Raw genomic sequence first — 13,685 nt, 5'->3', positions numbered from 1 at the left:
CTGAGCAGACCAACCCTGAACATCTTACCCACCCTGCCGTACCAATCTAAATTTCAGGTCTTTATCAAAGCCTTAGAGAAGTATTTACAGACCAAACCCTATGCTAAGAACTTGAGATATTTTATCCCATATCACATTTTAAGTCCTCATCACAACCCTAAGATAAATGAGCTACCCCATTTCATAGATGAGGAAATAGAGGATTTCAGTGGCTTATCCAAAATCTCAGGTCATAAAATGTAGTGCTGGCTTCAAGTACCCAGGTTCATGTGCCCCTAAAAAGCCAGCTTAGCATCTCCTTCTAAGTCTTCACTGTTAGTCTTTCTGGGTTTCTTCAGACTTCCTTCAGCACTCACTTCTCTCAACTCCTCTGTCAAATGTTGCTATTTAATGTGTGCTGATCTACTGTCCTCAGCTCAACTTAGCTTAGTTGAACTGGTCTAGTGTCCTCAGCTCAGCTTAGCTTAGTTGAACTGTAGAATAGTTAAATGGTAACTATTCTGTGGTAGAAATAGTACTTCCAGCTATTGCATGTTTGTTCCCGTACAGAGTCTTGCACTCAGTAGAAACTCCACACTTCTAACTTCCTACGGGCTCAGGGAAATCTTCTGGAATTCTTGTTTGGAATCTCTCTTAATAATCTACACCAAACAAAGGGTGATTCGACGGGCATCATTTGGAGAGGTAATGCCATGTCAGGCGGCCTAACCATATCACAATTCCAGCCTCAACTCTTAACTCCTCCTAGCTCTTTCACCCTCAATGAGTTAGTTCAGCTTCTTAGAGGTTTGGTTTCCTCATCTAAAGAGTGATAAATTCTACTTCAATGGCTTGCTGTGAGACCTGGAGGTAAGACGAGGCCTGAAGATGCTTCATAAACTGGAAAGGGCTACTCACACAGAAGAGATTATACTTTTTCTGCGTTAGTGTCTGTGTTATCAGTACTGACCAACAACGACCAATGTCTCTCTGTGAGATCTTGTTTTCTCCAAGGGAAAAAAAAAAAAAAAAGAGCGTGGGGGTCTACAAAGTTTCTGCACGTTTTAACACTTTCTGAATTTCTCCTTACAGGGATGGTGAGAGTGTGTGGGACTGGCCAGGGGGGCTGCGTGGGCCCGACCTTCCAAAGTGAGAACCGATGCCTTATATTCAAAGGGCTTATCATGCACATCCCACTTGCCAGCAACAGGATCACATCTCACGTGGGGGCTGCCTGTCTTTGGGGAAGAGGTGGAGTGCTGGTATGAATCATGCTGTCACCCGTGCAGATGGAGAAATGCCACTCGCCCTGAATTTACGGGTCTGAGGACTCTTTCCTGCGCTGCATATGTCAAGTCACAACTGCATGCTCATGTCTTTGAACTCTTGTTCCAGAGAGAGGGAAAAAAAAACCTCTGAAGATGAAAATTTTCTCACTTTCTTGTCTTTCAGACTGCAGCTATTTTTCAAGATACGTTCTTTATACCCTAAAACATAAAATCCCTGGTTTTGCCTTCTTCTCGTGACAAAGAAGGTAGGAAAGAGGGCGTGTTAACAGAGGTGGAAATGAAACAAGCCTTTTCACAGACTGCTTAAATGAAGATTTACCTAACATTTAGCAGATGCGCTGAGAGTGCTAAAAGGTTCTGGAGCGTCCCCCATGGCATTAGGTATGAAGACGAAGGTATTTAGGACTCTGTGTCCCCTGACCTTGCTGAAACTTAGTCTTGAATACAAAGAGGCAAAGTAGGCCATGCAATCATAGAATCTGGCATCTTCTCTAGGAAGGGTCAGAGCTCTAAAAAAATAATTTTTACTAGTAAAGTGCTCAGCCAGTGAAAGTCTATTTTCTTCAGAGAAAATGGTTCTTAAATATTTTAAAAGATCTAATTTCTCCACAGATTCCCAGAAATGTAGATGCTAAATTGAAAAATGGAAAGAGTTGAATTGACTTTGGGCACGATAGCACTTATGAGTACCAGTTATTCTTCTCTAAGTTATCTTTGAAACACAGATTATTTCACAAACGATTCAATTTCCTGACCCCCAGCTGCAGTGGTTTCAAATCATCTATGGAAAATCATTGATATTTCTTGCTCAGAAGTTCAATGTTGCCCATAATTTATCTCCAAATCATCTTTCTGGCCATATCCCTTTTTCTAACCTTCAAGGTATCCTACATTTTCGCCCAGACTAGTCACCTATCATTTTGTTTAAAACTATTCAAACTCTCTCACACACACTTGCCTTTTATATCTAGTGTTTCCCAAGCTTGGAATAATCTTCCAGGTATTGAAATATTTTTTCAATTTTTAAGTCTCTACTGAAATACTTCTTTCTTCACAACATCGCTCTTGAATTCCCAAGTGGAATATTCATCCTGTATTTAATATTTAACAGTTCATTATTTATACTCTTATTGAATATTACATTCTGTTCTGCTTAGAAGTTTTGAAGCAGATGTCATCTCTCCTTTTCCTGAAAATAAATGTTTTAATGAAGCAGGTTGAACTTATTCATTCCCTTAGTCACCCATTGAACAAAAATGAATTGATCCATATTAATAAACTAGTATCTCTGTGTCTTGTATAATTCCTATCCAAATATGAATTTGCAATATCTGTCTTTCCTTTTTCATCATAGGCAACCAGAGGACAAAAACCACATGTTATTTAACTTTTAATCCCTTAGCTACTTTCAAGTGGTGGGTGCTTCATAAACATGTAGTAGATGGATGGATGGATGGATGGAAGGTTGGATGGATGGAAGGATGGATGGATGAATATTGTTTATTTATAATTTTTGATAGAAGGATGGATGGATGGATGGATTAGGCAATAGCAAAAGCTGATGGAATAAATTATGAATTAAGAATATTATCCTTACCCTGTGTCGAGACAATTACTTTCGCTTTCAACTACTGCGGTGGGTGTGTTGAATGTGTTAATTCTGATTATTATTTTGGTGTACTTCATAGCCCTTCATTTGGAGAATCATCTCTTACTCATTCCGTAATAATCTTCTTGGTCCCTGAGACTCAGATGAAGTCACCCATCCAAAAATTTTGCCACATGATCCAGGATGAACAGAGTATTCCATTTACTTGAGGGCAAAGGTTAGTTCGGGGTAGAAACCAGATCTACTCTGGGACAATTAGACTTTTCCCAAGAAATTGAACCAAGTTAGTGAGGAGACTCTCTTTTTGTTCTCAGGGACTGTGAGTATAAAGCTGATACTCTTATTGAATATTACATTCTGTTCTGCTTCAAAGAGAGCGGTAGCTAAGAAGCCTTTCTTCCCATCATATAAGAATAGAGCCAGGCTGGAAAAAATTGGCACAGAAAACTAGAAAGAGAAAAAAAAATGGTGACTACTGTGTTTGAATCATGAGGCCAAGCCTAGCCTACTTTTCAGGATGTGAGTAAATGAATCCTATCGTTTATTTATAATTTTTTACATTAGTTAATATTCAGTAACTATTGTTTTAAAGCAAAATAATTTTAATTGAGAGGAGGAGCTAAAGAAGTTATCGCAATATTGTCACCCTTTTTTTTAAAGTGGTAGAATTGATTTTATTTTTTTTTATTACTCAATGAATTTATTACATTTATAGTTGTACAATGATGGAAATACTGTAAAACTGGATTGTGGTGGTCATTGTCACTCGTTATATTAAGCCTTTGTACAGCTGAGGAAAATCACTGTAATTGACTGGAAATTTAAGAAGCTACTAGGATGTGAGGAAAACATCCCTCAAAAATTAAAGCATACACAAATCTGTACCTCTCTGCCTTCCCCTTTGCTTTAACTCCTACAAGTCCCTTTTTTCTTGCCCCCTCTCACCATTTCATTGAAATATAATTGACATACAATGTTGTATTAGTTTAAGGTATTCAACATCATTATTTAATAGATGTACATATTATAAAATGATTAACAAAGGAAATTTTGTTAACATCTATCCCCTCACATAGTTACCTTTTTAATTATAAAGCCCTGTAGGCATTTTAAACTAAACATCTTCTCTTTTTTCAAACCACACAGCTTATCTCCCTCTCCATGGCGTCTGCTGTGACTCACACCACCATCCCTCTCTCACCTCCACTCCAGCCACAGCCTCCCAACTAGAGACCTGTCTTCTGTCTTCATGCTAAATTCTCTGCCTAGGGCCAGGATGAGTTCTCTGAAGCACAGTAAATGTCATGTTAACCTTTTATTTGAAACATGTTATCCAATGTTTATCAAAGCTCAAACCCTTTGGCTTAATTTATAAACCCTACTTTCTGCCCATCCGTATCTCTTTCAACTCTCCTTTAGCCTTCTTTCCTTCCTTCAGCATGTTGACATCTTTGAAACAGTTCTTGGGTGCCATACTCTTTAGGCCTTTGCTCATTTCCTTCTCTTTGCCTGGAATGCCCTTTCACCAATCAGGCAGGCTTTCACCAATTAGTCTCTAAAAGAGTTCCTACTCCTTTGCAGTTATTGAATAACACCCCCCACCCCAAAATCATGTCTATCTGGAGCCTTAGGATAAAACACTTGTAAACAGAGTCTCTGAAGAAGTAAGGAAGATCATTAATGAGACGGGATTATATTAGACTAGGATGGGCACTAAGTCCAAGGAAGTTCATTACTGAGAGGAGATGATATTAGACTAGATGGGCACTAAGTCTCTTCCTGTAAGAGATGGAAGAGGGCACACAGAGACACAGAGACAGAGTCCCCACAATCCTTTCTCCCCCATAACTGAGGGTAAATGTCCAAGAGCCCTGTGAATCACATGTAGTAAGTGTTCTCATATCCAATTTTAAGGGGGAAAAGCCAAATCGTAACTAGAGAGTCCACATTAGAACTGAGAAGTTCTTATTCCACATTCCTCACTCCTGCCACTGAATTCTATGATTCTATTAGCACTGGGACAAAAAACAGCCCAGTCCTTCAATTACCGATATAAACAAAATATTTTTAGTGTTCCTGGGGACAGATTAAGAAAAAACTGTTGAGAAGGCTTAAGTAAGATGACAGGGAGTATGGGGCAACAGGATTCTAAGGGCATGCATCCCAGGAGAACCTTGAAGGATGGCAGAAAGCCCTGGTTGTCCTATGAGCTCTTATCAGTCTTCAGTCGTCTTGGTCTTTTCCGAACGTACCTCTCCTAAGAAACATTCTGGAGCCAGCAAGCCAGGAGATGATGTGAAAACTAAATGGACAAAGAAGGAAAAGAAGAGCGAGAGAGTGCGTACTTGCCCTGGATAAAACAAGAGGAGATGCAATTGTGCATTATAACAAGTCCATGTTGTACAAAAGCCACAGAGCTGGCTGTGCAATTGAGAGTGAAAAGCAAAGAGCTCTCGGAATGAAGAGGCAGTCAAAAATAGTAACTTTCTTTTTTTTCTTTCAAAATTTCCACTTGAAGGGTATTTGGAGGCTAGTCAGGCCTAGGGTTTCCAGATTTCTCCTGAGATAAATCTGAGATAAATAAATGATATTTTCTCTCTTTCTGTGTGTGGAATAAGTTCAGAGATACACACACACACACACACACACATAATATCTGTCTGCTGAGGGAAGAAAAAAGTGTTTATATTAGTGAGGCTGGAATATAATATGTGTTGAAATAGTATATACTCCTCTTTGAGAATGGAAAAATACAAGACAGTGTGTATGTTAAGTAGGTTTGAACAGAAAGAGCAAAGAAGTCTTTGCATTTTTACTCCATATGGTACCCTGTATGGCTGAGTGCATAGGCTCTGCAGTCACACTGGCATGGTAAAAAACTTGGATCTACTGCTAACAAGCCTGTGTAATTTTATTTTTACAAGGAATTTCACTTATTTGTAAAATGAACAAGTAATTTCATTTTTTTGCATGTCTCAATAGAAATCTATAAAAGTTGGACAAATAATATACATAATTCATAGGGTTGTGATAGGAATGAAAGGAACTATGATATAAATAATGGAAAATAGTGCACAGCACACACTAAACACTCTATAAACACAAGCCCTTATTTATAATATTTATCTTATGTGGCTTCAGTAATAGAATAGAAAACATCTTTTATTTTTTGAAGGAGAAACATGCCTGACAGTCAGATGCACAGACATAGGGACAGGAAAGCCCTGTTTCATGTTGGTTATGTGCTATTAGGCAGTGATGTAATTTCTCTAAGCCTCATTGTCTTCTCTGGTAAAATTAGCTGATGACAGTACCTTTTTTACAAGGTGCTTATATAAAACACGCACTTGATTACCTGCCATAGTACCAGGTCTACAAGTGGTAGCTCTTTCTATTATAGAGTGAGAATTCGTATGAATTGTCTATAAGAACAGATTGCTTCAGCAAAACATGATATGTAAAGCTGTAAAGTTTTTCATTCCATGGGCCAAGAGGAAAAGCCCTTTAATATAGCTCTTTAGAGAAACAAACAAATAGACAAAGGAAATAACCTTGCTGAAAAAAGAGGGTAGAAGATATTAAAATTTTTAATTGCAGAGTAAGGAATGTTTCTGGTGTGTGTATTAGTGTGTGTGTGTGTGCGTGTGTGTGTGTGTATAAGCGTGTGTGTATAAGTTTGTGTGTGTTTTTAAGTGTGTGTGTGTGTGTGTGTGTGTGTGATTCCAATAGGAATCAAAGTGATGATCAATGTTCTTTGCTAGGTTTTATTTGAGGAAAGAATAAATAATGCGGTTGCACAAATGTCCTTTATGGACATTTAGAGGACTGTCTTTCACTAAGAGATCTCTCTCTCCAGAGGCAGCTCGCTGGATATAGTCATGGGCTAGGGTGGTCATTGGAAGCCTATACAATTTGTTTTAAGTTTTACTGAAGTACTGTTAATTCACAAGGCTGTGATAATTTCTGCTGTACAACAAAGTGACCCACACATATCCATTCTTTCTCAGATTCTCTTCCTACATAGATTATTACAAAATACTGGGGTAGAGTTTTCTGCTATACAGAAAGTTAAGCCTATACAATTTTGAAAAACTTTAATAAGAGAAAAGCATAGAGGTGGTCAATGACAAATATTTCACAAAATTCAGCTTTCAGTTGGATCTAAAAAATGTAAATTCAACATGAAGTAGCATAGCTAAGTCTGTGCATCTGACTATTGTGCATATTTCTCTTTCAAAATATGGGTCTAGCAGCTGAGGTCTAATCATTAAGGCAAGAAGGTATTCCAACAGATAGATCTCAAGGGTTTGAGAGGGGGTGGGGCTGAAAGCTTTCTAAGAGTCAGAGGAGAGAAAAAATAATTAGTCTTAATAAGCACATAAGTAGCAGATACTGCATCAAGTATTTCCTCCATCTAATCCCTACCACAAGGCTCTGAGATATGTAACATGTGGAATATTTATGAGCAGATTTGTTTTATGGCCACACCCATGACATATGGAAATTCTTGGGCCAGGGATTAAATCTAAGCTATAGCTGTTATCTACACGCAGCTGTAGCAACTCCAGGTCATTTAACCCACCGTGCTGGTCAGGGAACTGAATCCGCCCTCTGCAGTGACCTGTCACTGCCGTCAGGTGGGAACTACTATGATCAGATATTTGGCTTCAGGTGGACTGGTTCTAATCTCAGTTCCTTCACCTTCTCCCTGGATGAACCTAAATGTGATAAACCTTCATTTTATTTGGGGCTAAGAAATCCGCCTTTCTGGGATCATCTCAGGATTGTGTAAAACAATTAATGTAAAGATCCTAGCATAATGCTTGCCACATAGTAACTGGTCAATAAAAGGAAGCTACAACTCTTGTATCATCATTTTACAGAAAAGGAAATTATGATTTTGGAGAGGGCAAAAACTAGCTAAAACTAAAATTTTTCATCAGTGGAGAACTTGGAAAGATGATGTGAAATCCATGTTTTTTCTAGGCACTGCCAAGTTTCTCTATTCTCCATCCACAAACCATGTTTATGGAGAATTTCCTCAAGAGCTTTCTCACCCCTCTCCTCAGGTTGTCACATTCCTCTTCCTGACAGTAACTACAAGACTTAACTGCCACATGTGCAGTACTTAGCATATAGCAAACTTGGCACTAAACTTTCTAAAGAGATTATCTTCATTTTATTGCAATAAGGAACTCTGAAGTAGTTTTTTTTTTGATATTTGAAGATAAGGTAAGTGAAGTACAGAGAGAATAAACAACGTGCCCCAAATCTCACAAATAAGATAGTAGGAGAAAAAGGATTTGAAATGGGTGTGTAAACTTTAAAGCTCATACTTGTAACACATCTTTCCCAACATTAACCCATAGCCTTCTGCTGTTATTGGGTCTGAGACACTGAAATGAAATTTAAATATAAGAATAAACAATGGGTACCCCTTTTATGATCCAAAGACTCCGTAAATACAGAATTGACAAAACAGGACACATATATCACTATAAGACCCTACGTGGCACACTGCAAATGTGCCACATTTTTCTACTCAGTTTTGATGTAACATCAGACTGCTTTTCAATAGAGATCCATGATCAATCAGAGTTAATAAACAGGATGTATATTGTTTGCAATCTCAGATCTATTTTGACTGGCCCCTTTTCTACAGGAGAATATGCATATCCCGAGAAGGAAAGTTACTTTCCAAAGATCGCAGCATGCCAATGGCCAATACGGCCTGAGAACTGGATCCCAGACTTCTAGCACTCTTTCCAGGTATTCCCCCCAACCCCTGCTGCCAATCCTGACTTGTTTTGCTCTAGAGAGATCCTGCAATGTGATTGGGCAGCCTTGGGAAGTCACAAGAAAGAAGCCACTAATAGCACACACCCTGTCTGTGTATTTGTGAACAAGCCTTCAACTTTTGCTGTGGATAGAATATACGCTACTTTTCAGTTAATATTTCTCTATGGTTCTAAGTGTCCTGATAGCCTTCTGCAGAAATATGGCTCATGTAACCTGGTTTCAGACATAATCCACAGACTAATTTGTGTGCTTTGACCCATCCTAGCTATAAACTGCTTGTTAGAAGGAAGCAAGTTAAATCGGTGGCTACTTGGAGTATCTCAGAACGTATCAAAATGAATACTCTGGTGACAGTGCATCTGTAGTAGTCATGATAGGTTACCTGCTATAAAAAGAACAATTCTCAAACAAGAGGCTTAGTACAACACAAATCAGTCTTTCACTCTCTGAAGCAGGTTGGCGGCAAGCAAAGGATTGACAGGGGAGGGAGGCTGTGTTCCAGGAAATAATTCAGGGTTGCTTGTAAACTCTGCACTCAGTAGGTAGACGGGAAAAGGGAAAGAAGTTGTAGAATCCGATGGGAAGTTTTTTATGGACCAGGCCATGAAGTGATACCCATTTCTTCCTACTTTCATTGTCTAGGACCCAGTTTCACCATAAAAATTAACCGTGAAGAACGATGGGTTATGTGGTACCTAAATGGGTGCCCCAAAGGCAAAAGTGTTGGTACACAGCTTGCTAACGTGGCTGCCACTGCCACTAAACTTCCTCCCCATCAAAATTCATATACGTGTAGACACACACACTTACAGAACTGGCCTGAACGACAAGATAGTCAAACCTTAGCCATAACATTAACAAAGAAAACAAATGTTTGCCTTGTCAATACCAGTGGGTTAATACAATCACCTTAATATTTACGTTTCATCTGGACATGGGCTAGTAAACACTTGAAGCAGGAGAGGAGACGTATCTATCAATTTTAAATGCAAATTAACACTTTAATTCTGTTTCTTGGTACTCATCTGAATGAAGTAGAAAATGCACAAGAATATGTGTAAAAAGATGCTCATTACTGCATTATTGGAATAGGAAAACAGTAGATTAAAATTCACATCAATAGACAATTGATTAGGTAAATTATGGTGCATTTATACAATGCAGCACACTGTAGCTTTAAACACAATAAAATATTTCCACTTCCACACGCAGTAATATTTCTATAATAACAAGTAGCAAAATACCAAATACAATAAGTTCTATACTATGATCTACAAACATTATGTGAAGGCTGTATGGTGGAGCTCAATAGCATGGTAGCCCTGGTAATAGCTAAATCAATATCTACGTTTATATCTTTGTTTATAAGTAACTCTTCTCAGTTCTAGCCAACAGATAGTGCTTTAAAATCTTGAGGATCAAATATAGTCATAACTCTTTTCCTTTAATTAATTGGTGAAGTTTCCACATACCTGCGTTGCAGAAAATTTATAATCTCCTTCTAAAGGCTCTTCGATCCCTTTGAATAATCCAAGAAAGGTGGGAGCATGAGTGGCTAGATATAAGAATGCATGGAAAAGGACAATTTGTCTTCCACTCCCTAGGGGAGGTACACTGCAGGACACTGCCTTCCCATGGGGTTACTAACAGAAGCTGCACACACTACAAGACAGTTTTGTCTTCTCTAATCTGACATCCTGTACAACCCATCATCACAAAAGCTTTCAGGTGAAGGGCAGCTTTTCTCTAAATTCTCCAAACAAACATTTTCAACTTGCATGAACTGTCCTTTATTGGAGATATTACTCACCAGTTCTTCTGAGGAGTGTTTCCTCCAGGATCCCCACTATTCTGTCCTTCTCAGGCAGGCTAAGAGATTTCATGGTGTGCCCACGTGAGCTCTTCCTAGAGGAGGGGAAGGGAGAAACTCCATCAGGGATTACTGAGTCTGGCATCACTCACAGTAGAAAATAAATGGGTACAAATCTCACAAATGTAACTGGTGATAATATGCACTGACATAAAATCCTTCTCTTGCTTCACAGATCATATATGTATGTTACAATATGCATTTGTATATATAACCTAATGTAATCTATAAAATCTTGGAGTTCCCGTCGTGGCGCAGTGGTTAACGAATCCGACTGGGAACCAGAAGGTTGCGGGTTCGATCCCTGCCCTTGTTCAGTAGGTTGACGATCCGGCATTGCCGTGAGCTGTGGTGTAGGTCGCAGATGCGGCTCGGATCCTGCGTTGCTGTGGCTCTGGCGTAGGCCAGTGGCTGCAGCTCCAATTCGACCCCTAGCCTGGGAACCTCCATATGCCACGAGAGCGGCCCAAGAAATGGTAAAAAGACAAAAAAAAAAAAATCTACTCATGATGTATAAAGAAGGGAGAGATGTCAGGGAGGATGTTACCCAAATTGTAATAAGGAAGAACACGTCTGACTACACACTGGATCTGCTCCTTTTCCTTTAACCTTTGTATTCTACTGCTTTTGCTGTAAGTTAAGAATATCACGTATAGCCTGAAATATATAGGATGGCTCCTTCTCAAGGCTGTGACCTTTAAAGATATAATACCCTTCCACTCATGTAAGGATAAAAAGTTGCTGAATGGATAATAACATTTGTCTTGTTGAAGGTTTATTGAAACATTGTGACCTGACCTATGTGGACAGCTACAAAAGCAAAGGATTCTTTGACAACATGAGTCTGCAACAACTAACTATAGCCCCTCCCGCTTTAGTATAAAATAAGCCTGAGTTTCAACTTGGGTAAGACGATCTTTAGGGCACTGGTCTACCATCTTCTTGGTCAGTGGGCTGTCTGAATACAGTCATTATTTCTTGTCCTAATACTTCATCTCTCAGTTTACTGGCCTGTCATGTGGCAAGCAGTATGAGATTGGACTCAGCAATGAAATCACATCATCTTTCTCTAGGAATGATGTTGTTTTGCTTAGTTTTACTTATTTATTTATAAATATGTTATAAATAATTGGAGTTCCTGTCGTGGCTCAGCAGTAAGCAAACACAGCTAGCATCCATGAGGATGTGGGTTCGATCCCTGGCGTTGCTTGGTGGGTTAAGGATCCAGCATTGCCATGAGCTGTGGTGTAGGTCACAGACATGGCTCAGATCCCCCATTGCTGTGGCTCTGGCGTAGGCCAGTGGCTACAGTTCTGATTGGACCCCTAGCCTGGGAAACTCCATATGCCGCAGATGTGGCCCTAAAAGACGAAAAGACCAAAAAAAAAATTAATGTTTATTTTAAATATGTATTTGCATAAAAATCTCCCTTCCTCGCACTCTACAAGCTATCTCTGTTTTCATTTAGCATGGTGAGTGGGTGTAGCTACATGTGTATGAGGTTTTACTTGAGTAAATCTATGTTTAAATTTATTTAGGGACCTCAAGTGGAAAGTGTTAGGACATAAATTCGTAAGAGGTGTATGTTAGCAAATTGGGAATTTGAAAGGATGTGGGTAAAATGCAGCTACTTTTCGATTATGTGGCTCCTTTTCTTTCTCCTTTTCTCCATGTCTCTGTTCACAGGCTATCATCCTAGTTCTCTCCTTTACAAAGAAGTGTTATGATTGCATCGTGGTGACATCACATTATGCCTGAGGTTATGATTGCATTTGCTCAAACACAGTGCTCATCCACAGATATTAGAAACATGCAGATAATGTTCTTATAAACACGCAGCTCCAGAAAAATGGAATTTAAGCAAGGTTTGGGCTAGAAACTCTTGGGGACAAGGATATATTATTGTTTCACTGTTTTCCAAAGGACGTGGCAGTGTTTGCACATATATGGCCTTCACTGAGTATTTGTCAACCTGAATTGACCTGAATTACTTTATTATTTATAAATTAATTTGCTTTTTCCAAGCCATATCTTGTTGTTTTCTCATCTCAAGTAAATTTTCAAAATATTTCAAAGATAATTAAGGCCATTTCTGAGGATATTTAGCACTGTTTAATGTACCACCTCAACATAAATGAGAAAGTTTCCTATTGGCTCTAGTTTAAAAAAAAAAAAAAAAGTAAATTCTTTTTTAGCAAACAGTCCACGGTGAGCTATAAAAGAATGCAATGCTTTTGGGGGGAAGACTCCAGTGAGATGGAAAGATGTTAAGGCAACTATGTAAATAGATTCTACTTGACAACCCATCCCACGTGGGAGAGGTGCCTTCAGAGTACATTATTGTGTTACCGAAAGCTGCCAGAAGCAAGACTCAGATGGATTTCAAAGTCCTCTGGTTTGAACATAATGGAAGATCCCTGAGTAATTTGATTTCTGACTAAAGGTTTGGGAGAGCCTAAGCCTTTCTTGAGTCCTGGCTGAGGCAGACAGAGCTGATCTTCAGAGCCCCATCAACTTATTTCTTGAAATTTCAATACAGCTTAATGCGGGCTGTGACAAAATTTCCCCTCCTACCAGCCTTGGGCTGTGAGCTGCTGCTGACATGAGTCCCTTCCTGTTTTAAGTAAGATATTTCAAATTTAAAAACACGCTTTACTTCCTAATACAAAGGCATATTTTCATTGTCAAGAAGTAGAAAACTGTATTATTAAAAAAACAAGAATAAAAGGGTATCTATAATCTTACCACATGCGTGTGTGCATGTGTACACACACATTTGTGTACATATGTCAGGGTTCCAATATATAAAAATACAATACATATTTCTTTAAAAAATTCTTGGCAAAACAACTAGAGTAGTAGTTGGAAATCAAAATATGTGGTTAAATAAATTCTTCTCACAAAACTGGGAAAATAGTAATAAGTTTGATTTTTTAAAATTTTATTTTATTTAAATTTGATTTTTTTAAAAAGGTAAAAGCAGGGAAAGAAACATACAAAACAATGATTTTTTTACAAGGCTTTATCATTTAAAAAAAAAATCTGAATGCATGTTGTATAATCAAAAGCATCTCCTTTGCTTTTATCTGCTTCTGATTTAAGATATTAATGTTCTCCAAGTCCATGAGAAAAAAAAAAA

At 38.5% G+C, this 13,685-nt stretch overlaps 1 long non-coding RNA gene across 2 annotated transcripts in view; it reads right to left on the bottom strand.

The window, feature by feature from the left end:
• LOC146405807 (uncharacterized) overlaps positions 1 to 13,685 on the bottom strand; it is a 382,566-nt gene that overhangs the window by 217,833 nt on the left and 151,048 nt on the right. For both annotated transcript variants that reach the window (XR_014838978.1, XR_014838977.1), the window contains exon 2: positions 10,487 to 10,581. This is a non-coding gene — a long non-coding RNA (uncharacterized LOC146405807). The remainder of the gene's footprint in view (positions 1 to 10,486; positions 10,582 to 13,685) is intronic.

The sequence above is a fragment of the Sus scrofa genome, chromosome 2 (assembly GCF_054392235.1).
Source record: "Sus scrofa isolate SSC_HxYL_T2T_F1_AM1 chromosome 2, Sscrofa_HxYL_maternal_Yorkshire_Landrace_v2.0, whole genome shotgun sequence".
NCBI lineage: Eukaryota > Metazoa > Chordata > Mammalia > Artiodactyla > Suidae > Sus > Sus scrofa.
This window is presented reverse-complemented; position numbering and strand designations above follow the sequence as displayed.